Source organism: Pholcus phalangioides, unplaced genomic scaffold, assembly GCF_987345545.1.
Source record: "Pholcus phalangioides strain wild (caught in Gottingen) unplaced genomic scaffold, Ppha-v1.0 ptg000009l_1, whole genome shotgun sequence".
Lineage (NCBI taxonomy): Eukaryota > Metazoa > Arthropoda > Arachnida > Araneae > Pholcidae > Pholcus > Pholcus phalangioides.
Window position 1 is genome coordinate 46860015 of NW_028301602.1, and position 26044 is coordinate 46886058.

At 39.6% G+C, this 26044-nt stretch overlaps 1 protein-coding gene across 1 annotated transcript in view; it reads left to right on the forward strand.

Moving 5' to 3' along the window:
- The first annotated feature begins 7769 nt into the window (after positions 1-7769).
- LOC149083217 (suppressor of lurcher protein 1-like) overlaps positions 7770-26044 on the forward strand; it is a 618571-nt gene continuing 600296 nt past the window's right edge. Inside the window, exon 1 of the mRNA XM_089236416.1 lies at positions 7770-7801. The gene's annotated coding sequence lies outside the window, so the exon portion shown is untranslated. The remainder of the gene's footprint in view (positions 7802-26044) is intronic.

A 26044-nucleotide genomic window follows, 5' to 3' on the forward strand; every position in this document is an offset into this window, starting at 1 on the left:
TATAACTCGTGTGTTTTTATACTCATACATAGCTGGTGGGATGAATGAAGTTTTTCTTGAAAACAGATCTACAATGTTTCATTATATTGCCAAAACACAATTTCTCAGGCTAGTAGGTGCGAAATAAACAATAATCTTAAAATGAACTCTTAATGAGTTTTTGTAATTAAAAAAAAATGTTTAACTCTTCGGGATGAAAGTGAAAATGAATTTGAAATTTGTGAACACTTAGATCTATGATAAAATGAAGAATCAACAATAAAGACAAATGACGAGGGAAAACCCAGAAGATTTCACCACTTCTTCGGCCGAACTACCAGTAGGTGATGGTATTCTGAGGAGATTGTATTGTCTTCTTGCCTGCCGTCACCTGCACTGATTGTTGCTGTAACGCTTGCTGTAAAAATGACTCGAACACGGCGCAACCACCCAGAAAAAGTTTCAACAACAAAAATCAACATCTCTAACAAGGGTGTTAGAAGTGTTACATACATATTTAGTTTTATGTAGGGAATTTGGATTTCTGAATCAATTCTGGGGTTGCTCGTACACCTATAGCACCCCCAGCTTCAGCATCACTACTGCCTAAAAATAACAATAAAATAATTCTTATCCTAAAAATAACCATCCAGTTTGGTGTAAACAGTTATTTAATAAAATAAACCCAATTCGATAAACAGGAACACTTTTTTTTTTGTTCATAAAATTAGGCGTTTTGTGGAGAAAAAAAGTATATTAATACAAATGATGCAACTTAAATTAGGGGAGAGGTAGCCAGGAGGCAATATAATTACCATGAAGGTAATTTAATCTTTACTTTATTACCTTGACTCTCCTGATGATTTAGAGCTAGACTTTATTTTCATTCTGTCAATAGGAATTAAAAAAACTCTAGTAGGTCAATCAGTGAGAATTTCTTCACTAGAGCATCTCTAGCCCGGCATGCCAAACAGTATTATTTTGTATAACACTACAACTACCAGAGTAGGTAATAAATGACCACTATATATTGTAAAAATTCATTATACTGCTGTAAATGTTGATATATTTTTAGATTAAACCAAGTGCCATAAGAGCTAGGGTTGCGTGTTTTGAAATATTGCCGTATGAACCATATAAGGGTTTTTATGGAAACGAGGCCCCTGGAGTCCCAACCCTGTGAAAAATATCATGTTCATATTTTTGTTGAATTTACATTGCAATTTGATTCAAAATCATTGATTTCAAAATTTCGGAATGTAAGTTGCTCCCCGACAATCAAGTGACACCCCCCATCCGATGAGGCAAAAAAATTAAGGGCTACTAGGGCTGTCAGACTTTTCGTATATAAGGAATTCGATAAAATGCTGGGGAAGGGGGTAAGTTCATTGCTTTGTATGTTCATGAATTATTGAGGGCATGCTTCACAAAAAATTCTTGGGGGATCAAGTGACCTGAGAATTAGCCCATCTTTTTTGAAACACCTTGTATGTTTACTTACGCCTGAAATGTACTATGCCTGAAATACTATATTTTTAGAATAGAAAAATAAACAATTTTCAAAAAAATGCAATCATAGTGTATTTAAAATCTGGATGAAAACGAAATTTCCAAGTGAGGTCAAAATTATCGCTTCGCTCAGTTCTTTTACTATTAAATAGGGCGGAAACTGCTCCGGGCGGCAAAATTTAGGAGCAGCAGTTTTAGGTGGGAAGAAAGAATACCGTTATAAAATTATCGAATTTTAAAGTTCTGCGTTGCGGCAAAAATCCTAGTTACGGCCCTGAGCTTATATGTGAATTTTTTCAAAATATGAATAATGTAGTAATGATACAAAATTTATCTAACGAAACCTCACATAGTACGGAATAAGTCTTTACATTTTACTATGTATCAACGTTCCCAATCTCATATAAATATTTTGATTAAAAACCCTTCACACAGCTATACGTGATGACTAAATCCCGCTCAAGTCGACTACGATTTGCAATGTGTTGTCTCTACTAATTTTCCGAAATTGCCAGTGTGTTGATCATTATTGGAAAATTTTTGGTCGATCGATATTTGTCGAAGATTTTTCCTTATATGACTTTTTTTGGGTAGGGTTATCTACTTCCCGTTACTTTACTTAACCCTCAGCGGTTCAGAGGTTTTTCGGCTCTTCGTTGGCATAGTACGTACTTTATAATCCTTCCCCCGAAATGAGGAAGGCCCCCGGACGTTTGTCCCTTTGCAATTTTTGTATATCTATGAGTTGCTGACATGCTGAATTCACGGGGTGGAGTCTTTGTAACAATGAAGTAGGCCTATAATATAACAAATTTTTACCGTAGATTTCTTTTCGCAGTTCATTTGTTATGGCTGACATAGAGAAAAGAACGTAAGGCGGTTTTGGAAAGGGAAGAAATGAAACAAAACCCGACCCTCCCCTCTGTGTGATCAGCTGTAACTTTTTTTCCTATGTAAGCTCACTGCAGCAGACGACAATGATGTTGGTTTTCGTATGTGTTTCAACGTAGCCGAAGGTAGAACCCCTTTATACACTTCGCATATACGAAGGCGTCTTAGCCGAAGGTATCCGAGGTTGGTTCAAAAAACGATGTTCAACCAATTTGTCATGTTATACCGTTGAATACTGATGCAGCCCTATGTCGAGTCCACTTTGAAATAAGACTGCAAAAGATTAAAGTTCCCCTACTTCCTACTCTATATTTTGGTTTCTGAAATACTCTACTACAATAGCCACATATAGGAGTGAATAATACAGGGTGGTCCAGAAGTTCTGACATGATTTGAAAAATTTAAAAAAAAGCTATTAAAGATAGAGACAGACCGTTTAAAGCATTTGCAAGATTTCAGTTTTTTTTATACTTACTACAAAATGCGCATTTTTTAGTCACGTGGGAATGTCAATTCTACACTCGTGTGCAAAATTAAGAGAACACATTATGTCGAATTTCGGAAAAACTAGTGGATAGATTTTGATGAAATTTGGTACTAATACGCAGATATATATATAACAGAGAAAGAAATGTACCATACAAAAGTCATAGTACGCACGCATGATTGTCAGTAAAGCTCATCATTGCAGGAATGTCCAAAATCCACGTTGCGAGATCGAACCGAAAATCTAATGTCTAATATGGGGTATGGTCAAAGCCTCCTAGATACTACGTACTTCTAGTTTTTCTAGGAGGCTTTGGTATGGTCCCCTCTCACAGTCAGACAGGTCGCACAGCGCGACGGCATACTGGACACGAGGCAGTTGAGTTCCTGTGGCAATCGGTCCCATTCCTGAAGCAACGCAGTTTTCAGTTCCGGGATGGCGAGATACAATTGCCCTCCCAAGATCGTACTAGACTGTAGTTCTGTAGGGTTTAGGTCAGGAGATCTGGCTGGGGGGGGGGGGGGGGCAAATCCATACGCAGAATATCCTCACTTTCTAGATAATCGTTGACCAGATGAGCTCGATGTGGATGAGTGTTGTCGTCCATGAACAGGAACCGAGGGCCAACTGCGCCCCTGAAAAGTCGAACATAGGGCTCTAAGATCTCCTCTCTATACCTTCTAGCAGTCACGGACCCTCTGCCAAACACATGGAGGGGTGTGCGGCCGTCCAACATGCCTGCCCAGACCATGACACCACCATAGTGGTCCATTTCCCTGATGTGGGAGGGATGGTATCGGGTGCCAGGCTCTCTCCAGATGAGTGTACTTCGAGAACTTCAGTGTCCAGGCTGAATCTCGGCTCATTTGTGAAGAGCACGGTGCTCCACTGAAGTCTGGTCCAAGGCTGACGTTGACTGCACAATTACAAACGCGCTCTCTTGTGTGCTGAAGTCAGTTCCGTCTTAACGCATGGGCCCCACCCTGGCACGGCCCGGGGCCTCACAAAAAATGAAATGTGGGTGAAATTTTCGAGAATTTGCCTGGTAGGGCCTCAGAAAAATCACTTAGCCCGGGGGCACATGATGAGCTTAAGACGGCCCTGGCTGCAGTTAGCGGGACGCAAACAGCGTGTCTTCTGGCATAAAGCCCTCTCTCATGAAGCTTTCGGGCAACAGTAAACCGTGAAACTCGAGTTCCAGTGGCAGCATGCAGCAGTCTTGTGGCGCCGCGCTGAAAGTGCCAAATAGCGATCCTCATTGGTGGTCGTGGCTCTTCGACGACCTTGCCCAGGTCTTCTCGATATGGATCCAATGTCCTGAAACTGTTTCCACAAATTGCAGACACTTAGTGGGCACCTTTGATTGCCCTGCCTCCAATCTACCGACGATTCTTCATTTCATTGCGTCATCCATACGTTGGTGGTTACTCATTTTACCTGATAACTTATAACAAATTACCTGATAAACACAGCGAATGTCGCCGAAGAATACGATCACACATCGTGGAAAACGCCTCGTGCCCTTATCATTCCCTCCGTGGTCACACTGAACTAAATCTCTGCCCACACGCACGTGTACGCTTACGCATTCAACACTGACTATTTGATACTTTTTCGACTGCATTATTGGTACCTTTGGTTCATTACTTTTTGTGAAAATCGACACAGTGTGCCAATTTTCTTAATTTTGCAGACGAGTGTATATTAACATTTCTTGCCGTGTTACTTGTAACATGGGTATTACAGAGGATGGAAGTAAAAAAAAAATCTTTAAAACATTTTCTTTTAAATGCTATAAACTGCTTGTCTATCATTAACATTTTTTTAAATATTTTTTTCAAAACGGGTCAGAACTTCTGGATCCTCTAGAATTTTGTACAATGACAGATGTGAAAAAATAAAAAATCCTAAACTTCAATTAAAAAGTTTAGTGGCAACAGCCGAGCAGAAATAATATCAAATTATATATAAAAAGTTTTTTTCTTGTTTCCATCCATTTTATCTGCATTCTTTATAACATCCATGTTACAAATAACATAGCAAGAAATGCTATATAGGCTTGACATCTTCTGTGTCACTGAAGTTGCGCATGCAGAAATTTTGGAGTAAATAGGGAAAAAACCTTTTTTTTACCTTTTCCTAAATGCTTTAAACTGTTTGTCTCTATCTTTAATAGCTTTCTTTGAATGCTTTTTTCCAATCATGGCAAGACTTCTGGACCAACCTGTATTTGAAATTTTCCTACCATGGTTGAGAAAGCATGATGGAAATTTTTTGTTTGAGAAGAGTTTTTCTCATTTTTTAAAACTTTTGTACTGCTCATTCGCTAATAACACATTTTTCAAAATTAAAATGCGTTTTTTTTCCTTAAATCACTTTATACATTTATATATTCGGGATCATTTTCATTACGAAAACTTTGCACAGAAAATTGCAGCTGAAACTTTTTATCTTAATTTACAGACGATGGAATGAAATTGACATCCACGCAAACATGTCTTTCACTCCCCTTTGAGGTTCGAGTTATCGAGATTTCACCGCAATAAGTAATTTAACTAGAAACCATTCTAGTGTGGTGGAACCCTATGCAGTTACACTAACCCCCGTACCTATTTGCATTGTCTTTAACAACTGTGGTACGAATGAGAAAGAGATAAAAAACTCCTGCACAAGTTGCATCGATACACTTGAAACACGAGTGTCTCGAAGTAGAGGAAGAATGGAATTTCATAGTCACAATGTCATAAAACATTTCAGAAGCAAAGATCGGTGACCGAATTCTCGTCAAATTTACAAATAAACAGTCAGTAAAGATGTTTTTTGGGCAACTAACCGAGTTGAGACTCGTCGGGAAGCAAAATAATTTGGAAAAGAATCGTTACCGCATCTACCTTTCGAGAGCCCAACATTGAAAGTAAAAGTATCACTAGAGAGAGAGAGAGAGAGGTGATAAAAAAAGTCTGTCCTTTCCCTTCACCTCTCAAGTTTGATTGTCCGAGAAAATTCACATTTTCTTTCTTACCTGCCTCATATAATGTGTCGGTTAATATTGTCGGGTATTGTGATTACATTGTGATCATAACCAGTTTTCTACATAACCAGAGTTACTAATAAACATTGTGAGTTTTCTGCTTACCAAGGTTGTTAATTGGCTTTGTACAGTGCTGTCTTAATGCATGGTCGGGGGCCTGAAGGGCAGGGGAGGCCTCAGGGTAATGAGATCTGTGTAAGATTTTCAAGAAAAATACAAGGCCACAACGGGCAAAATGTCCAACGAGGTGGCTGAGAAAAAGATGCCCATAACAAAAAAATAAATGAGCATGTAAATTTGTAAGCAGACATTTTTGAACAGGTGGGGCCTGTCATTCATAACTCGGGGGCTCATGATGCCCTTAAGATGGCGCTCACTTTGTATACCAGAATAATGAAAAGTGTGAACTTTTTATGGTTTAAATTAATTTTTCCCCTTGTTTAAACTTCGTTTATTTATGTATCATCATTTCATGTGGTTTTGAAGCACGAGTCAGCCTCAGGATCCAGCAGGGGCGTAGACAGGCTCGACCTTTGCAGGTGGAGCAAAATGCTTGGGGGGCACGAAAATTTTCTTCGCGAGTAATTCTGAGTTACCATCTTTCAAAAATCATCTAAATTAACAGAAATTGACCAAAGTAGCATATAGACGGTATTTTCTTTCGATACATTGATTTTTTTTCCCGAAATATCATTTTTTTCTCTCTAATTTTTGGTCAGCTGGGGGGAGGGGCACGGAAACCCTGCTCCCCCCCCACTACGTACTCCTCTGGGAACCAGTACCCCACTAAAAAATGAAATTAATATTAAAAAAGAAGGGGGCACTGAAAAAAATGAGGTCGAAGCACTAGCCCTAAAACAAGGATGTAAAAAACCTGCTGTTATATTTTCAAAAAGTTTCGTTGATTTCTCCAACGTGGATGCTACGTAAGTTGAACTCGAACTAAGTGGTCCACTTGCCTCAGTCGACCTTATGTGCATTTGACTCCAATAGTCCGAGTAAAGATAATAAAGTAAATAAAATTTATTATTTCACATAATTGCATTGAAACCTTTTTTTAAAGAAACATTTTGGCATACAATAAATAAATCCAAAATACTTTTTTTATAGCTGTATTTTTGGTTCTATTTGTTAAAATTTCTTACTTATTACGACGCTATTCTAAATTGTTGCTATATTTACCTTATTTTTATCCCTTACTCAATTACGATATTTTAAAGTTATTTCTAAGACCGAATTGTTTGTATTCTCTGATGTTCCGGAAACAAAAGCGTGGGTGGGGGGAGGGAAAGGATGTGTGTGTGTGTCGGTGGTTTACTTGTACATTTCGTACCGATGTCAAACTAAGGAGAAGATAGAGACGGCAGACATTTCAAGAGAGACAGAGATGGAATTTTTCTTCGTCAATCGATCTGTTACAGAGAGAGGGAGAGAGTCTTGGAGCATCCTCCGCGAGCATCACCATCAACTGCTGCATCCATGGATCCAAAGAGAGGGAGCGACCAGAGCAAAAAGATTGAATGCAGCGCTACCTGAGATATAATGGGCGAGACAGAGAACCTCGTGAGAACAAGACTGAGTGAGTGAGTTAGTTTGTGTGCGCGATTCTTCGGTCAGTGCGTGTTTGTTATTGGTGATTGTTGCGGTGACCAAAACGACATACATCGGCGGCGGAGGACAACCCTGACTTAAACCTGACAAGCACCGTCCGACGAACTGACTGCTTGCTGCTGCTATCAACTGCGACGGGCGTTGTTGTTGTTGTTGTCGATAGGAATTGTTGCTCAACATTCCGGCGGCGAACATGACAAAGTGGCTGAACATCGTTTTGTGAATCAACCTCGGATACCTTCGGCTACGCTGAACACACATACGAGAACCAACGTCATCATTGTCTGCTGCAGGTGAGTTGAAATAGAAAAAAACAAAACAACAACAACGAAAAAGAAAACGAAACAGCTGATCGGGTCGGGGTTTGTTTCATGTCCCTCCAAAACAACCCTCAGGTTGCTTTCTTTTTAATGCTAGCCATATAAGAACGAATTAACTGCAAAAATAAATCTGCGGTAAAAAATTAGTTGTCGTATTTGATTAAATCTTTACAATTTCAAGATGTCTGCATGTTTAACGCGATTAGAATGGGGACGGAATAGAGCAGAACTCGTATTGACCTACCTTAATTGCGTCCACGGTCCGATTAGAATATCGGGAGACCAGTGTGTAAGCATATATCAATATACAATCAAGTATGTGGTGTATATGAAATCTATAACTTACATAAGTAAGTTGTAGTAATATACGTGTGGTATCATACATCTCTGCAGTAAACATACGTGCAGATCGTAACCAGTCTGGTAACCGGACACTGTTTCCTCAACCGTCGGGCCGTGAGTGATTCATATAATTTCATATTTCTCCATTCATTTCCTATCAATAGTGTTTATGAACGGGCCTTCGACTCAAAAAAGAGAATCCAAAGGTGCCACGGGCTTCCAAAGGTTGAGAACCACTGATATAAGAATTTTTTAATGACGTAGCTATGCCATAGTTATGCACAGTGTAGTCATCTGTCTTGTTTATCGAATATGATGGTTACTTCGTAGAGAGAAATTTTACATCGTACACGAATATTATTTGAGGACAAAGCGTGTAAATTACTATTAAAAATTAGGATTTTTTCCATTGAGGTCAATAGGATATTTATATTAAGAATTGCAGCAGGGTGATAAGATCTGGATAAAAGACGTAAACTGATTCGCATTTCGAATCAAGTTAATTCAAATGAAATTATTATAATTCAGCTACGATGTAAGTTGGTGAGAATCAATCAAACTGATAACTAGTGTTGTGAAATGACTAAAAAAAAAGAGCTTTTCAAAAGTGTAATATTGTACAGCGGTGATTATCGGAAGAGCAGCAAACCTTCAACACGATGGTCACTTAAAATAGAAATGGAAGCATTCACCATCTTAACGTCGAAATATGGAAAGCAGATGGCAGCACCAGCAAGATCACGAACCAAGCGCAACTCTTACAACATAAATATGTTAGGGGCCTCATATTCCGACTTGTAGCGATTCATTCGAAATTGCGCAAAGGAATGCGTACGAAGTGCATGTGCAGTTATGTAGTAGTAGTGTTGTTTATCAACTTTTCTCAGTCCGTAGACCCGATTTGGCTATGTTTTCTTCCTTCGCGTCTCAGCCCCACTTTATCAGTAGAAAGTAGTCAGCTTTACTGCACGAGATAGGCTCAAGAAAGCGACCAAATTTCGTTGTTCAGTTTTAAATAATATTGATCCGTACATTTTGCTTATATAATTATGCATGTTTTAGCATTCTTTAAATTGTAAATTTGTATGACCAGAATGTATTTTTTCTAGATTTATGTAATTTCAATGACTGGCTCTTCCGATATTTCTCTCTATCACGCTTTCATGTTCATCTCTTGTTGATCACCGTAAAGAGAACGCACTCAGTCGGTTGAGAATTATTCATTTATTCGATGAATCACTGTTTAGAAATCGTAGCTCTGGGCAGTCTGTCGATTCATTCAGTAACCAGACACTTCCACCTCTAATATGGAAGACACACGGCAACATTACTAAAACACGAAACAAGCATAACTCTGGTAACATAAAACTTTAAGACGACGCATATACACACATGTTACGGTTCGCTAGAAATAACCTAGAAGAATGTTTACCAGGTGCATGTACTGTTAAATAGTGATCCGTCGAATCGAATACTCTGTACATTCGGTGAATACGTAATAATATACTCACATCTTTCGGACACCAATACCAAACAGCGCGACCATAAAACGATATTCGAAGTATCAAACATTCTGAGATTCCTTATCTCGAGATGCTCAAAGAACATTAAGCATCTTATCAGCTGTACATAAAATACAAATGAAGAGAAAAGGAAGAACTCGTTTGACTCATAAATGGAATATATTATTGAGCCACGTTCCTATTTCTGAAGATCGTGGGGGGGGGGGGGGGGTGTTGTTCAGATTGTGGAATTTTGCGAGAGCTTGATACAACCAAAGTTTCGAAATCCGCTCTTTTGTAAAATGGAACACCAGTAAGATAACTCCCACACACACATAGATGCATTATAATGCGAGAGCCTGTACAAAGAATAGGTTAATATAACTCATTCAGTACACAGAGAAGCGCGATGTCTCTCTCCGCTGTTCATACAAAGTACGAAAGAGTACTACTTATACTTAACCGCACATGCACCTCACACATTCCTCTGCACAATGTCTAAAGAATCGATACAAGTTGGAATATGTGTTCTGAGTTTGTATGTGTTGTCGCGTAACGGATTTATGTGTTGTCAGAGTTGTGCTTGATTTGGGATTTTGCTGTTGCTTCCATCTGTCATCCATATTTTGAACTGAAGATAGAATGCTTTAATGATATGTTAAGTATCATGTTTTACGATGACCTGTCGTCTATGGAGAGACTTTTTTTTAAAAAGTGCGAAAGGCTGTATACTGTGTGGTATTTGAAGATCAGGAAAATTCCCGTGCCTCACACCGGACTGCGACGAGAGGTTGGTGGTCCGTTTCCCCGCTGGAGCATGTGAATTTTCTTTCCGAACTCCATTTTCATATTCGTTTGGTATCCAGTCTTTCGTACACTTCAGCATTTGTGTTACCAGAGCTATTCACATGTTTACGCACGGTCCGTATAAATGAGGCTTAATACTAACTTATATGTTCTTAGATGATGAAAGAGGTTTGATCAGTCAGTGGTACGTTGACAGTTCACGCAGATGTTGATGTTCAGATTGCTTCTTGGATGCTGTAGAAGCTTTGAGTTCCTTTTGAACATACATGATCAACCCATGGCCCGCGGACCAAACGCGACCCTTGGAGTCATGTGATGTGGAACGCGACCTCAAACCCAATTTTTAAGAATGAACTAAGTGATACATTTACACAGATAACTTAGGGACCTCGGCGCAGACCCGCAACACAGTTCCAGAGAACTTGGTCCGCGATGCAGGTTTCACATCAATTTAGTTACTCGCGGCACCTTTCCAGATCACACACGCGACACAACACATTTCCACATGCCTTAAGTGGCCCGTGGCACATTTCTAGATCACTTAAGTGATCTGCGGTACATTCAAAGATCACTTGAATGACACCGGTGCAGAGCATTTAACCTTCAGCGTGCTCCCATCATCTAGGGATGATGAGCGTCGCAACGTGCTCCATCATCTCATGATGGTCTGGTTTTTTTTTCAAAGAAATTTGTTAACATGAAGTTTCGAAAAAATGGCGTATAGATGGCGTACAATCATATATATTCTAGGATTTTTTATTTCTCTATTTTCTAACAGATTTGCTTGCACTGTACTAAGGGGAACGATTGTGCGTCGTTTGATCGGTGGCAGAGTGTCCTCCCGATCGCTCTTTTATTGCTGGTTCGAACCCAGATTCTCTGTTTGTATTACATCTTTTTTTTTTCCGATTGTATTATACAATGAAACCTGTACGAACGGAACGTCAAGAGATTGAAATAATATTTCATTTTAGATAGGGTTCCATTTTATAAAGGTTCGCGCACGCACACACAAAAGCATTAATCAATGAAGGAACTATTTTTTGATTCCGTCAAAGACAGGTTTCCGTCTCTCAGATAGTTTCACTTCACTACGAAGTTTTCGGCTAACGAACGTGATTCTGGAACGAATTTTCTTCGTTAGCCAAGGAATCACTGTATTTGTAACGTATGAGTTTAAGTACCATCTATCTTGCACAAATGGCTTCCGCAAAAAAATGGAAATTTTTTACTAAACCGTTATCCTGCAGCCTAGTGGTGAAGTTCCACATAATCAAATTACCCTTGGTTTCACCACATAATCAAATGTGGTTCCCTTATGTGGTACTCTTGGAATCACATAATCAAATTACCCATGTCGCAGTTCCAGATCAATCAGCAAACCATTTCCCCATGACTTCAGTGGCCAACGACACAATTCCAGTTCACTTAACACAGTCCGAGAGCACTTAAGTGACATGCGGCATAATGTGAGAGCACTTAAGTGGCCCACGGTGCAGTTTCACATCACTTTAGTTACACGTGGCACATTTACAGATCACTTGAGTGGCCCCGCGACACGTTTTCAAATCAACGAAATGGCCCGCATTCTCGTAAAGGTTGCGTATCGTATCTGTTTCTCAAAAGAATCTGGCCGACTCAGTTAGTCCGCCTGAAGTCTTCCTTCTGAAAATATTGTGGTGCAGACTTCTTATATTCCCTCAAGTTTCTTGTTTTATTACGCACATCATCGTGACATCCAAAGAGGTTTTTTTTCCCGTCAAAATATTTGGACAAAACTCGCTTTGCCATGTTATTCTTACGGTCGAAATGTTTGTTTTCCCCCAACATTGTACCAACAGGTTGAAATATCGCAACGTAAAAATGCTGGAAGTTAATTATATTTCACGAAAGAATGTTTCGGCGGTGATGGCAGAGAGCGAAAAGAGACGAAACATCTTCTCCGAGGTGAGACCGTTATTCTTAGTGTCACAAGCGCGAAAAAGTCACTGTTTACCGTAAACATTGTTAAAAACGCTTTTCTGTGGTTACGGACGAGGCAAATCGATACTCGGTCCAGTAAAAAGGAAGAAGAGGAGGAGCTTTTTGTGGGAAATTTCCTTTGCAAAGAGACGATGAATGAGCTCCTGCCCAAAGCTAAATGAAATTCACAAGTTTGCCTTCCTTGGCGGCGTTTCTCGAGAGAGAATCATTTACACAACATTCACGGTACTTATTTACCAAAGCCGTGGTACACAAACTGTGCGCAGTGGCATCCCGAGGTGGCGTGACGAAATCGAGAAACATGTATTTATTTCTTAAATAACACAAATTGTTTGTGAATTGTTTCTATTTAGTCAATCTAACCTTACCTTGTCGTGATGAGACCTACGCATTATCGAATTTCCGAAGATGGCTGCCACAGATGTGGGTGAAACGTCAGGAGATACATCTTTTACCATGGCCGAAAACGCGGAAACTGAATGTGTTGCGCATTGAACGCCGTCCACGAAAGCCTAAGACATACATGCTCAACCCATGGCCCGCGACCTCAAACTTGATTTTGCAAAAATACAAATACAAAGCCACAACAGCCAAAATGTCCAACGAGGTGGCTGAGAAAAAGATGCCCATAACAAATATGGATGCCATTATATTACTAAAATACAGCAACCGCCAATTAAAAATGCAAATACAAAAATTATAAACAATATATATTATATACACGTGATAAAATATTATACAATGCCCATAAAATATATGGCATTAATATATAAGGGCCAATATATTTACGGTTGTCTTATTCTAAGTATGGATAACTTCTCGATTTACACCAACACATTATCGTATTTCTTTTTAAACGTGTCAATTGTGTTAGAATTTACTACCCCGGGGGTAAGCTATTCCATTTATTAACAACCCTATTAGAGTTCATAGTCGGATCTAAAGAATGGGCGGGGCGATCTACCCCCCCCCCCCGCCCCACCTTCAGTGAAAAAATTGTATTGGCATAGGCCTAACGGTGGAGGTGGACATTCACCATACACACACACACACCTGTTCGAGGAGTCTGCATCCGTTTATGATGTGGATCAAGAACCCTCAAATGGCCCGCTGAACGTTTTAAGTGACCATGGCACAGTTCCAGAGTAGGCTACTCAAGCTGTTTGCGGCACTAGGGCCGCAACTAGATACTTTGTGTATATAAGCCAGGACAAGCATGCATTTTCGCTACCCCATGTGATCATTTAATCATTTTTGTCGCACCACGGTAATTTTTCTGCTACCCCATGTGAAGGAGAGGTCAGAGGGCGAATTGGGCACGTCTTGTATAGTCTGTCAGACCATACAATGCCTGGGCTCTGCTGTCTCGTTAAGGGACATAAGCTCTTTACCAAATTAGCTTACTAGCAACCGGGACACTAGACCCGTATGCTCCCCCCCCCCCCAGATCCTGTGCGACACATTTACGGATCACTTTGGCGATCTGCGGTGCTGTCCCAGATATCTTAACGACCCGTTTTCAAATGAATGAAGTGATCCGCACTCTTCTAGAGGTTGAGTACTCTTCGCCTAAGACAATATTTTTACTGCGACTGATCGATAGGCCTATGATCTGAATCGGGCTACGTGGAAAATGTCATACAGAAAGGGTGACATGAAACAAGTAGTCCTCAACATTGAGCCATAAGGCCTTTTTGCGGTCCTGGAAAATTTTGATGGGGGGGGGGGGGTGGGCGTGAAGGGAAAGCCACGACAAATGGTGATTCTAAAGAAAGCTGCGAAAAAGTAGAGCTTTCGAGTTAAATATGGTTGAAGAAACTTACTACTTTCAGAATCCAGCAGAGCTGTCCATAGAACCAGGGCCATCCTAACCCACGGGCCATTGCGGGTATGGCCTGGGGGCTCATATCCACAGGGGGCCTACAAGATCAGATCTGATACTATGATTTTCCAATGTAAGTATCATTCGAAAATCTAGGATCTTCAAAAATATGTAAGCTGTTATTTCTTCCTAAGTATGGGGGGGGGGGGGGCAGAACATCACATTGCCCGGAGACCTATGATTTTGAGGTGGCCATGCATAAAACTCCCGCAAGAAGGACTCTCACTGAAGTCCAGCCCAGGGTAGATGCAGACCCAGTGTAACGTGTTTGGAGGATCGATTGTAGGTTCGTCCTATATTTTATACATACCCATTTTTAACATTTAATTCGGCGCTGTTGGAAGGGCGATCACCCACCTTCCGAATCCGTGCCTGGCCCAGGGCTCCAGAGATCGATCTCATTCATGAAATTTTTGTTCATTAAAAATTTAGTTTTGATTAAATTCAGTTGGATAAGTAGAAAGGGTCTCGATCTGGGACGTCCTGGATAAGACGAGAGGGAGAGGGTGGGCACGAGAAGGAACTATTCAAGAGGGGGTCCATGGGCTAGAAAAGCTCGAGAAACACCTTTCTTAATACATTAATTTCCCGGATATAAACGATACCACGGCGACGCAAACAGAGTTAAGAAACACCCGCACGCGTGTTTTAAAAAAATAAGTGAACTACATACGCTTTGCTTTAGACGTTTGACCAAAAGGATTATGAGAAAAAAGATGTTACTTTTGGCATAATTGCATTTGTTGTATCGCGTTTACGATTAAGATTTTTTCGGGAAAAGGAGTCGCATCACGAGTATCGACTTCGATGTTTTTCCAACATACAGTAGTGTTGCTTCTGTTTTATTTGTTGCACTCAGCCTCCTGATGATGTCAACCGCTGGTGTAGGAGAAACGTTGAGTCAGTATTCAACCACTTAGCCCAAGAAAAATAAGTCCCAGGGGGGATTCCCATTTTATTATACGTTTAAGTCCAATCAACTACTCAAGAAAATACTTGACGGGAGAAGGAAAATAATTTATAATATCATAATGGAATCCTAGAGACATATACTGTATACTTCCAATTAGTAGCCAAATAACGCGTGGACCTCAGATGAGCCATTCATATTGCAAGGTGTTGCATGCATAGTTGCTAGAATGAAAAAATAAACTTGTTATTTCGAACAGCCGGTCTTCAAAAACCCAATTAGAAAGAAGATGTCGCCCCGTCTCTCTTCCGAGGACAACAAAGAAAAAGTTTGACGTTTTCAAGTGCATTATTCGTTGTGATATTTGAATTCAAAAACATAGGGGAAAAGTTAGGAAAGAACAGCATAAAAACACGAACGGGCACATCCTCATTGATGCTGTTCTTTTCCTCTTTTTTCTCTGATTTTTTTAAATTCAAATAATTCGTTGCACTTAGAAACTTTTCTTTGTTGTCGTCGGGAGAGAGACAGGGCAACAACTTTCTAATTGGAAGTTAGAGAACAGAGAACTGCATACAAATTTAAATAATTTATGTTATGACTCACTGTATTTTCTCTCGAAACTGGTACGAAGCGATGCTTGAACACTTATTGAACGTTTTTGAAATGGCAAAACCATACCTCTACGACGAACGGTTGATGAAGTTGATGAGATAAGGGCCGAATTAGGACTCGCAAGACACATGTATAGTAGCGCACACACACTTTCCCGGTTTGCAAGAGGACGCGGGTCTGATTTACGGCGGAGACCAGACGACTCTCTTTACCTCGTTAGACTCGTCACGATTATCCTGAAACGGTCTATTTCTTCAATGTATTTAAGGCCGAGGAAAACCAGTCTCACGAAATCCATTTTTTTGCCGTCGAAATATTGAAATTCAAACGCCATGCGTTTAAATTGCTAAAAAATAAACGAGTAGGAATGGGGGAAACGTTAAAAATGATATTCATCGGTTTTACGCGAAGAGGAAAAAAGAAAAGCCACAAGCGCGCGACGTCGAGGCGGAAAACGGGGGGGGGGGGGGAGCGGGAAATGCCAAAAAATATTTGTATTTGCTTCCCTCGGAGTAAAAAGAAAAAAAAAGAGACTTCGCATTTTTCAATTTCCAAATTTCATCACGTTCAACGCAACTCTTCTTAGGTGTGTGTGTGTGTGAGCGCATTTCTGCTCTCTCTCGCCCCCTCAATTGCATCTCAATAATGAAAAAGCATCCCGAAACGAAAGTTGAACCAATTTATTTTTTTCTTATCGACTTACGTGAAACACTGTTACGCATAGAATTACCGGTCCTTTAATATTATTATTTGCTCCACACATTGAGAGGGAATATAATAGAAGTGGTTCTCAGTTCAGTCTTCTGTATTATTATTATTATTTTTGTACGATCACGGTGATGGATCACATTTCGCTATTCGCTGGTGTTGTCACCAACTGCGGGCGTACGAAACGTCGAGAACTTTCTATAATTTAAATATGAATAGAATGCGTCTCTTTCGGGACGCTCTCATCTTGAAATTATCGAAATTTAAATTCATTTTTTTTTCTAGCATATTTCTTATAGTCGTAAAGAAATATCTAGGAATTCCAATAGATCGTACGCGACAAGTTCGGAACTAGGAAAATCTATTCGAGTTAGAATCTGGAAATGCTGATCAAAGGATTCTCTCTCTTTCTCGATGATCATCGCCTTTGGGTTGAGAGATGGAGGGAGGGCGGTAGTCAGACATTCTAGGAAAGTGATAAAAACTTCCAAATTGAAAGAATTTTTCTTAATTTTAGAAAAAAACATTTTATTCGGGCACGAGACGATTCTGAAGCGGGAGAACGGAAAGTGAAAGGTGTTTGGAATTAATTCTCAAATTATTGAATTCGTTTTGTGGTGCTCGACTTCAAGTCAAAAATCTGCAAGTCAAATACGGATAACTTCCGTATTTTCCTGAACGAGTTTAGTTTATATGTTACGATAAATGTGATAAATCCGGTTATTATAGGTAATGCCAATTATTACGCATAATCACCGAGAATTTTGGCAAGTTTGGATAAATATCCCTAAATTAATAACTTTTACCGGTGATTATGTACCCAAGTGTCACGTCGTTGATAAACATCATAAATCATACTACGTGATATAATTTATATGTTAATTCATACATGTATTATATGAACATACATATTCGTACATGTTGTATTGTTTTTAGTCACCTCGTTAGAAGGCATTTTGTCTGTTGTGGCCTTTGTATCTGTATCATTATACCGAGATATGATAATAAAATTTGCTATTATTATATCGAGGACAGACCATATTCATCACGCATACTAGAGTCATTTGGGATTTTTTAAAATATTTATCCAATTCACCAATTACACTAGAGCAGGGGTTCTCAAACTGTGCGCCACAGCAGCTCTGACAAAGGTTTTTCAAAGTGAGTCTTTGTTAAACTGCTCCGGGGAGCCGCGGATAAGCGTTGATTAGGGATAGGGGTGCCGAGGATGGAAAAAAGTTTGAGAACCCCTGCATTATACGGTATTATGCATAATCACACATAAAGTCGATAAATTTCAATTACTTATCAAATTTACCAACGACGCTTGGGTATTATGCGTATTCGCCGGTAAAAATGATAAATAATTTATCAAACATACCAAGACGATTGGTAATAATCGACGCGTAAAAACCGATTATTATTTATAAAGTGATCGATTTATCACATTTACCGTAGCACGCACGCGCACTCACTCGTAAATAGTTTAAAAATTCATAAAAATTGAAGGCATTGGTACATTTGGACACGGTTTGCAAAAATGCTATTCACGAAGAGGAATTTTTTTTTTGGTACAGAAAAACAAAATTAGTTCAAGTTTTCGTCTTTAGAAGGCGCTGCATGAAAGCAAATCACTGGAAATTACCCTTTCGTGAGAATAACTTTTTCGCAAACCGCATTCAAATATACCAACTCCTTCGATTTTTAAATATTTTTACACTCTTCATGAATTTATGGGACACCCTGTATATATTTCTTGTACTTTCATATCATAAAAATGAGGAACTGACGTGAAAATTATAGCAAAAAATCAATTTTTTGTTATTTACTAATTAATAAAAACAGAAAAAAGTGATGTGTATGGCCTTTCACAAAAATATTAGATCCACTGCAATTAATAACCAATGGCATCATCACGTGCTCATGAGTTGGGGTCATATTTATCCTACTTCAAAGTCAAAGTTCAAAATTTTCCACACATCTTCGATGGCTCAGAGTTCTTTTATAGAAACAAGTTATTCGTATATATGTTGTGAACGGAGCCCCCAAATATTCAGTCTCACAGCTCTGGCGTTCAACACGATACTTACATAACCAGTGACAGCGTCACTGGAACAGGAAGCACGCGTAACTCTAGAAACGTACCCGGTGATTCAGAACTTCATGGAAAAAACTTTAGGGAGTGATAGAACGTATCTAAACAAGCAACTCTCGTAATAGATCTCATGGTCGTAACGCAGGCGGTGAAGCACTAGACGGCACCGTGATTTGAACGCATAAAGCGCTGGTCTCGCCACGTATCGTTATTTCCATCGTCGATTGCAGAAGGGATGGAAAGGAACGAAAAACAAGCGTTTTGTTTAGTATTTCACGAATGGTTCTGTCGATGGGAAGCTGTTCCGTCAAAGACGCGGGCAGATCGAAAAACCCTCGAGTTGTTGCACTTCACTTCTGTAATATAGATGGCAGCAATGAAAAATCAAACACAATACTGCATACGCACTCAGACCGTTAGAAACGCACAGTTACACTTCCGGCACAACTCACTAGGTAGTAAATCGCACATAGATGGTGATAGACCTGAGTTGTGCTCGGTTTGAAAGGAAGAAAGAACGAGTGTCACAAAATGAAAAAAAATCTAGGTTTTTATACTTCTAACTTCCCACTAAAAGCAATTGTCGCCCTATTTTTTCTGAGCCAATCAAAAAATTCCATGTTTTTAATTGCAATATTCACTGAGATATTTGAATTCAAAAATTCTGAGAAAAATTTGGGAAAGAAGTAAAAACTAACGGACAACGTTTCTTTCCCCTAATTCATGTTGTTCTTTCCCAACATGTTCCTCCGATTTTTTGAAACTCGAATATCTCGCGAATATTGCATTTAGAAAAGGTGAGAATTTCTTGTTGGATTCAAAAGAGACAAAGCAACAACTTTCTTATTGGCAGTTAGAGGACGGGAGGGGAGCAACCATATATTTTTTTTAATTTTGTGACACACTGTATATTTTTACTCTGAAAACTGGCACAGAGTAATTTCTGAACGCATTTTGTGAATTGGCGTCTGGGCGCGGTAGCCCAGTTCGATAAGCTATTCGCTAAAGTACCAAAGGATGTTTTGAGGTATCGCGAGTTCGATACCCGCTTCGTAGCACTTACAGGACACCCTGTATATAACAGGGTTAAAAGCCACTCGAAATAAGCCGGGGGGGGGGTGGTGTGTTTCAACATCTCCCCTTTTTAGCGTTTTGTTTTTTATTCACTTCTCAACAGGCAGTGCTTGATTAAAGTCATGGTGAAGCAGCCCCCGAGTGGCGCAGTGGTACGAGAGATGCTCGTCTTCAACTATGAAAGCGTTAAGGGCCACAGGATCGAATCCGGCCAAAGAATATTCGACACAAGTTCTTCACCTACCGAGCCTGGGGTGATCGCCGATCGATGGTGTGCTTTCATTTCCCACCCAACTCCACTGTCTAGAAATCGCCGTATGGGGATATATGACCGGAGTTGGTGTGTGTGGTAAAACAGTAGTCATGGGAAAACCACCGCGGACGACTTTTGACCAAACCTGATGAGGATGGTTTTCAAGATTTCCGTAATTGCCAAGCGCAGTCAAGCCCACATTTACATTCTATTACAGCTTTGTGCAGTCAAATATATTCAGCACTCCCTTCTCCCCGTCTGACAAAATTAAAAAATAAATAAAAACATTAAAAAAATGCTAAAGAAAATTTACCGATTAGAGCTGCAGATGCCTAAATATGAGGAGCTCATTTTCCAAAGGCAACATTTACACTTTTGCTCAATTTACAGTACAAGTGAAAAACGCATTCCGTGGGCAAAAGTAGAAAATAACCCAACGACAGGTAGCTTAAGGGAGTGGTATAAGAATATTTGAATATACTTTGCTTCTTGATCAACATTCACAAAGAGTTAACAAGACATCAACTTTTCTACATTTGAATTTTGGAAATGTTCCGTTTTGAAAGAAAACTAGGGCAAAACCTTTTGATTAAAATTTAATTTAGTCACAAGTCTGAAAAATTGGAAATTTCTACGTCACCTGTTGTTTTAGAAGGCTTTAACAAGCCCAGGAAGGTACCCTTACTGCCCTCTCGACATTAGCATAAGAAACATGATCATTATACAGTGGAACCTCCCATAGATGATACTACCGTTAGCGGACTTCCCACTGACGGACAAAATTTTGAATTACATCGAAGGGACTCGCACACAATGTATATTACTATCCATGAACGGACAAAATTTTCGTTTCCCATGGGTGTCCGCTATCCAGAGATGAAAAATGTCGGTGCGTATGAAAAAAAGACCGTTTCCTTTTTATAGAAACGCGACTAACCTCACGTTGTAATCTCTACCAAAAATATTCCCGTTTGGATAATCCCTGTTGCATAATCTGCCAGAACAAGATCAGCTCCTCATATTGCCTTAATGCTGATGAAGGCTCCAAGTTATGTAAGTCTATATAGCATGTATACAGACTACAAGCGGTATATGAAGTATCTCGTGTACGCTTTGATTGATTTATCCACTACTAAACCACACGTGCACCTCGTCCACATTCCTCTGCTAGTTTCTAACGAATCAGAACATATTGGAATGTGCTGTACGTATTGTGAACCTAACGTAAAGTTTGTTATTGTGTAATACTTGTTATGTGAAGTGCTGTCATCTGCCATCAATTTTTCGAACTATGAGTACTTCACTCATAGAAATAAATTCACTCGTAACTACTGATTTACCCATGTAACGCTGTATGATATGAAGTCGAATGTTTCGAAACGCTTATTGGCGATTTGGAATTCTTTCAGTATAATAACAGCGGGAAAGACTTTTCATCTAGAACGTCAAAAGCGTCTAGAATTTCGAAGCATCCGGTAGAACAGTGTTTCCCAAACTCGACAATATCGCTCCCTGGTGGGTGATGGAATGGTCCGGAGGGGGGGGGGGGCGATAAAACCTACGAATTTAACATAGGATCCTATGGGTTCACTTGAGTTGAGGGGTGATGAGAGAAAAAAATTTCCAAAGAAGGGGGCGATGGAACAAAATGTTTGGGAAACTATGCAGAATATAGTTTCCCAAACTTTTCGTTCACACAATTGCCCCTTTTTCAAAAATTCTTCTTTCTTATCATCCCCCCCCCCCATTTCAAGCTAACCCACAGGATCCTATACTAAATCCAAAGTTTCCAACCCGCCCCCCGCGAACAATTCCATCTCCCCCACAGGGGGCGATATTGCCCACTTTGGGAAACACTGCGGCAGAACCATCATATGTATTTTGGATGTGCGAACGTCGGAACAAACATATCGAGTTCGAGTTTTTTTTTGTTGACGGTTGACCCCCCCCCCCACATAGGAAATATCTCACGGAAGAGAGATGGATCTGCGTTTGGAGGCTGTCTCGTTTCTGAGTTGTAGGTCGTTGATAATGCTCGCCTCTTTCTATGTAGCTCCTAAGAATGATGCCACTGGTCGTTTAAACACCTATCAATCCATTTCACAACTTGACAGATGCGCAATTCCCCGTTCATCTTGATTAATGGCATCCCAGAGCCATTCCAAGATACCGAGATCTTCCTTAATAGAGATATTTGAAGTAAATGCTTTCGTCATGCGGCAATGGCATCACGAATAAACGAGAATTTTCGTGACTTTCTTATTTTGTGCGCTCAAAAACATAGTAAAAATTCTCTATTTTTCTTGAAGTGAATATTGTTTTGCGAATCGACTGTCAAAACGAGAACAAATACATTTCCTAAAAGTTGAAAAAACGAAAATACTTCAAACGCTCGTATCTCAAAGGTGTATGAGAAACATGAGTTTTTGGTATCGTTCGTTTTCAATAAAGTATTATTGAATTGAAGTTAATGATAATTTAACAATAGCCTACTGGGGTATGAGTACCAGATACGAGGCACACTTCTGTAATGAAATCATTTTAGACTATGTCTCGGACAATACAAGAAAAGCTCGCGTATACTGACACGGGGTACATTCCGCAATAAGTGAACGCATAGGAGTTCGTTTGTTTGATATTGTGACTTTGCGCTTTTAGACTGGTTGTCCAGTGGAACCGACTTGAAGCGATAAACAGGTCGCACGCAGTTGTCTGTATTCGCAAGACCGATCCCATTGCACAGAAAGTATAGCGCAACGTCGTCCACTAGAAAAGATCTTGAGCGAATGACTTCTGGTAAAAGCAGCAGACGAACGACAAGTGCGGCCGCATTGGGATTTTACGCATCTTTCCGTTTCTGTAAGTGAGTGCAGTACGGTTATTTACTTTTTTCAACGTCACTCGCGCCGTTTTTATCCTCCTTTGGTCTCCCCTTCCTTACTCTAACATGGGAGCTAAAAATTTGATAATTGGGGTTGTGATGATGGGTTGTGACGGTAAGTAATAGTTCGATTATTTATTTATTTATTCACATCACAAACGCCTTCTCCTAATTTTTATCAGATGCCTTATCAAGTATGGACTTAATAAATACAGGTCTTCCGGAATTCATTTCTCAAAAATTTAGTTTTTCAATATATCCTCAAAATCAGTGTTTTCCAAAATGGACAATATCGCCCCCTGGTGGGCGATGGAATGGAATGGCCCTAGGGAGCGATAGAATCTACAAGGATCGCATAGGGTCCTATGGGTTCGCGTGAGTCGGGCGACGATGAGAGGAAAAAAATTCCAAAGAAGGGGCGATGGAACAAAAAGTTTGGGAAAACTATGCTCAAGATTATTAACGAACACACACTAGTCTGCATGGAGTGCAGTTGCGAACTGAGTAGCGTATAAGTGCCTTCGTATATACAGGGGTAAAGAGTGTATACAGTATACTTCATATACAGTATATAAAGGGGTTCTACGTATAAGGGGTCGTTTTTAGTGGACGACGTCAGACGCCCCTAGTTGTCTGATTTAAGACGTCTTCATATACGTATATAAAGGGGTTCTAGTCTGATTCAACGTTAGCTGTTGTCACCAGCATGGCTTGCAGCGTATTGTCGCTTCCAGTGGGTGACCAGCTTTATTTCTCCCGTTGCATGGCTCCCGTCTTACTATATTTGCAGTCATAGCCACCGTAAACACCGGATATAAGTCTGTTCGATTTCTTCCTCGTAGGGAACTTGAAAGATGCAGCGTACTCACACAGAATCTCACTGCTCTTGCGTCACCTGAGAAAATCAAGCCCCATTCTAAGTAGCGTCGTTGAGCGTGTGAGCGTGTCTACTGATTTTCTACTTCACATACGGCATGCGACTGCGCGGGATGGGGGACACTTCGAGAACATCGTGACGTGATTTCTAAAAGTTTTATGATGATCGACAGAGCTTCAGAAGCACCACTTGTCGATGGATATTTATTTGGTGAGAGCACAAGGAAGAGCCTTAAACATCTACTGCAAGAATAATTTTGATAACTATCGCCGTTTGCTCGCTATTCAGCTTTAAAAGTTGTCAATCCATTTTTGGACACTCCGTAAAAGTCAGTGATATCTAGAAATGTGTCATCGAGACATAACCCGCGATTAATCAATTGATGTTAATAAGGTATTACAGTATGTAAAAAGGCTCAAAATGCGTATTCGCGTTTGAACTTGCGGCCACCCCGTCAATATAACTCCACCCATTTTTCTCCAAACTAAATGCCCCGTGAATGCCAGATCTGTTAAATGTTCCCATTTTAGTTCGCGTAAAGATGGCGAAATGCGTCATCTCTTCGATCTACAAAAGATTTGTGATTTCCCAAAGCAAAAAAACACCCACTGGCTTAAAAAAAAAAAGTGTTGGGAGGGGGAGGGATTTGGAAGCAGAATCCGGAACTTCATTCGTCATCGCTTTTCTCTCCGCAACTTTTTTTTTTTTCAAAACGTTTCCTGGAATTTCTTTTCTTTTGCCGAAGGAGTTTCTTAGAATTCGCTCTTCGATTCTTACGTTTTTTTTGTATTATTTTTGAGATGGACTTGGTACGAGAGATACTCGCGCCCATAAAAAAAAAGAAAGGAAGATTAAGAAGAAAAAATATAATAAAGGGGGAAAAAAACCCGGATATTGTGGGGGGGGGGAAAGGGAAGGATGAAGAGGAGGAAATAAGGACTTTTCCGTCTCCTTCTGGGAAAACAAATTTCCATTTTGCGAAGCTCTCGCGTTTCTTCATGCTAAATTAGTTTCGAGTTGTTATGATGCAGTAAGGCCAAAAAAAAGGGCCAAAAGATTATCGAAAAGGCGAATTTATTTACTTAACAGAAAAAAAAGAAGAGAGAAATGTGTGTGCGTGGAGTTTATCTGAAGTCCACCGCAAATTCTCTGGGTAACCATCGGCGCATGTTTTTACTTACTTATATATGCGAAAAAATAAGTGGAAAAGCCTGATCGACGGCAGATTAACGATACGTTTTTTCTCAATAAATGAACTCTTTTTTTTGTTTTACAACGAAGCGTAATTGAGCACGAATGAGCGAGCCTTCGTGTTAATGATATGAAAATAAAGAGAATTTTTCATCTTTCAATGAAATCGATTGCAATAGAAATAATGTGTTCTTGACTTTTCGTTTTCTGGCGCAATTGTCACTTTATTTAAATGCCTGCATCAGTTCATCGCATGTAGTTCACTTTGACGCATCGTGCACTACAGGCTGTAGTGCACGATGTAGTAGAACAGGATTTTAACATTTGGGTGGCGTTCGAAACTCAGATCTGTGCGGATAGACTATATATTTACAGATATATAGCTATTGCTATTGAATGCCATCGACTTCATCAACATTCATCAAGTCAAATTTGTCGAAACATATGTTATAAAAACATTAATTACATTTATAATAGTTGATAAGGTTTTCGTGGCCATCATTTAAGGAAAATTGACTATTTGGGTTCGAAGACCGTTGTCTGTATGAGTTTGTCCTCGACGTTTCCCCAACACTAGCGGTTGGCATCGTCAGGAGAAAAAGATGCCAATCACACTAGTGTTGGGGATACGTTGATGGTAAACTCAAACAGACGACGGTCTTTGAACCCGAGTAATCAACTTCATTAATTATAATGATAATTTAATTCAATTTTGCGTTTGAAATGTGCGAGGAAAAAAAGATTAACGTATTCATTCAATGACTTATTAATTTTTGATTATTGAATAGTAATATTAAAACTCATTTAGCGAAGGTGGCCATTCGGTTCATTAACCGTTTTTAATTTACTTGAAGAAATTTGTAATTTTATTTTGCTTAAATTTGAAAGACACTCCGATACCATGAAAAAATTTATAAAAACTTATCTGAACTTTTCGTATTGTTCAACCCTTTCACTATCACATTATAAAAGAAACAAAAAACGAAAGCCCAAAAACAAAGGAAAAAGATTTTATTAAAAAAATTATTGTGTACGAACCGAATTATATACTTAACCTGGTACCTGAAGGTTTCGTCAGAGCCATTCGCAATAATGC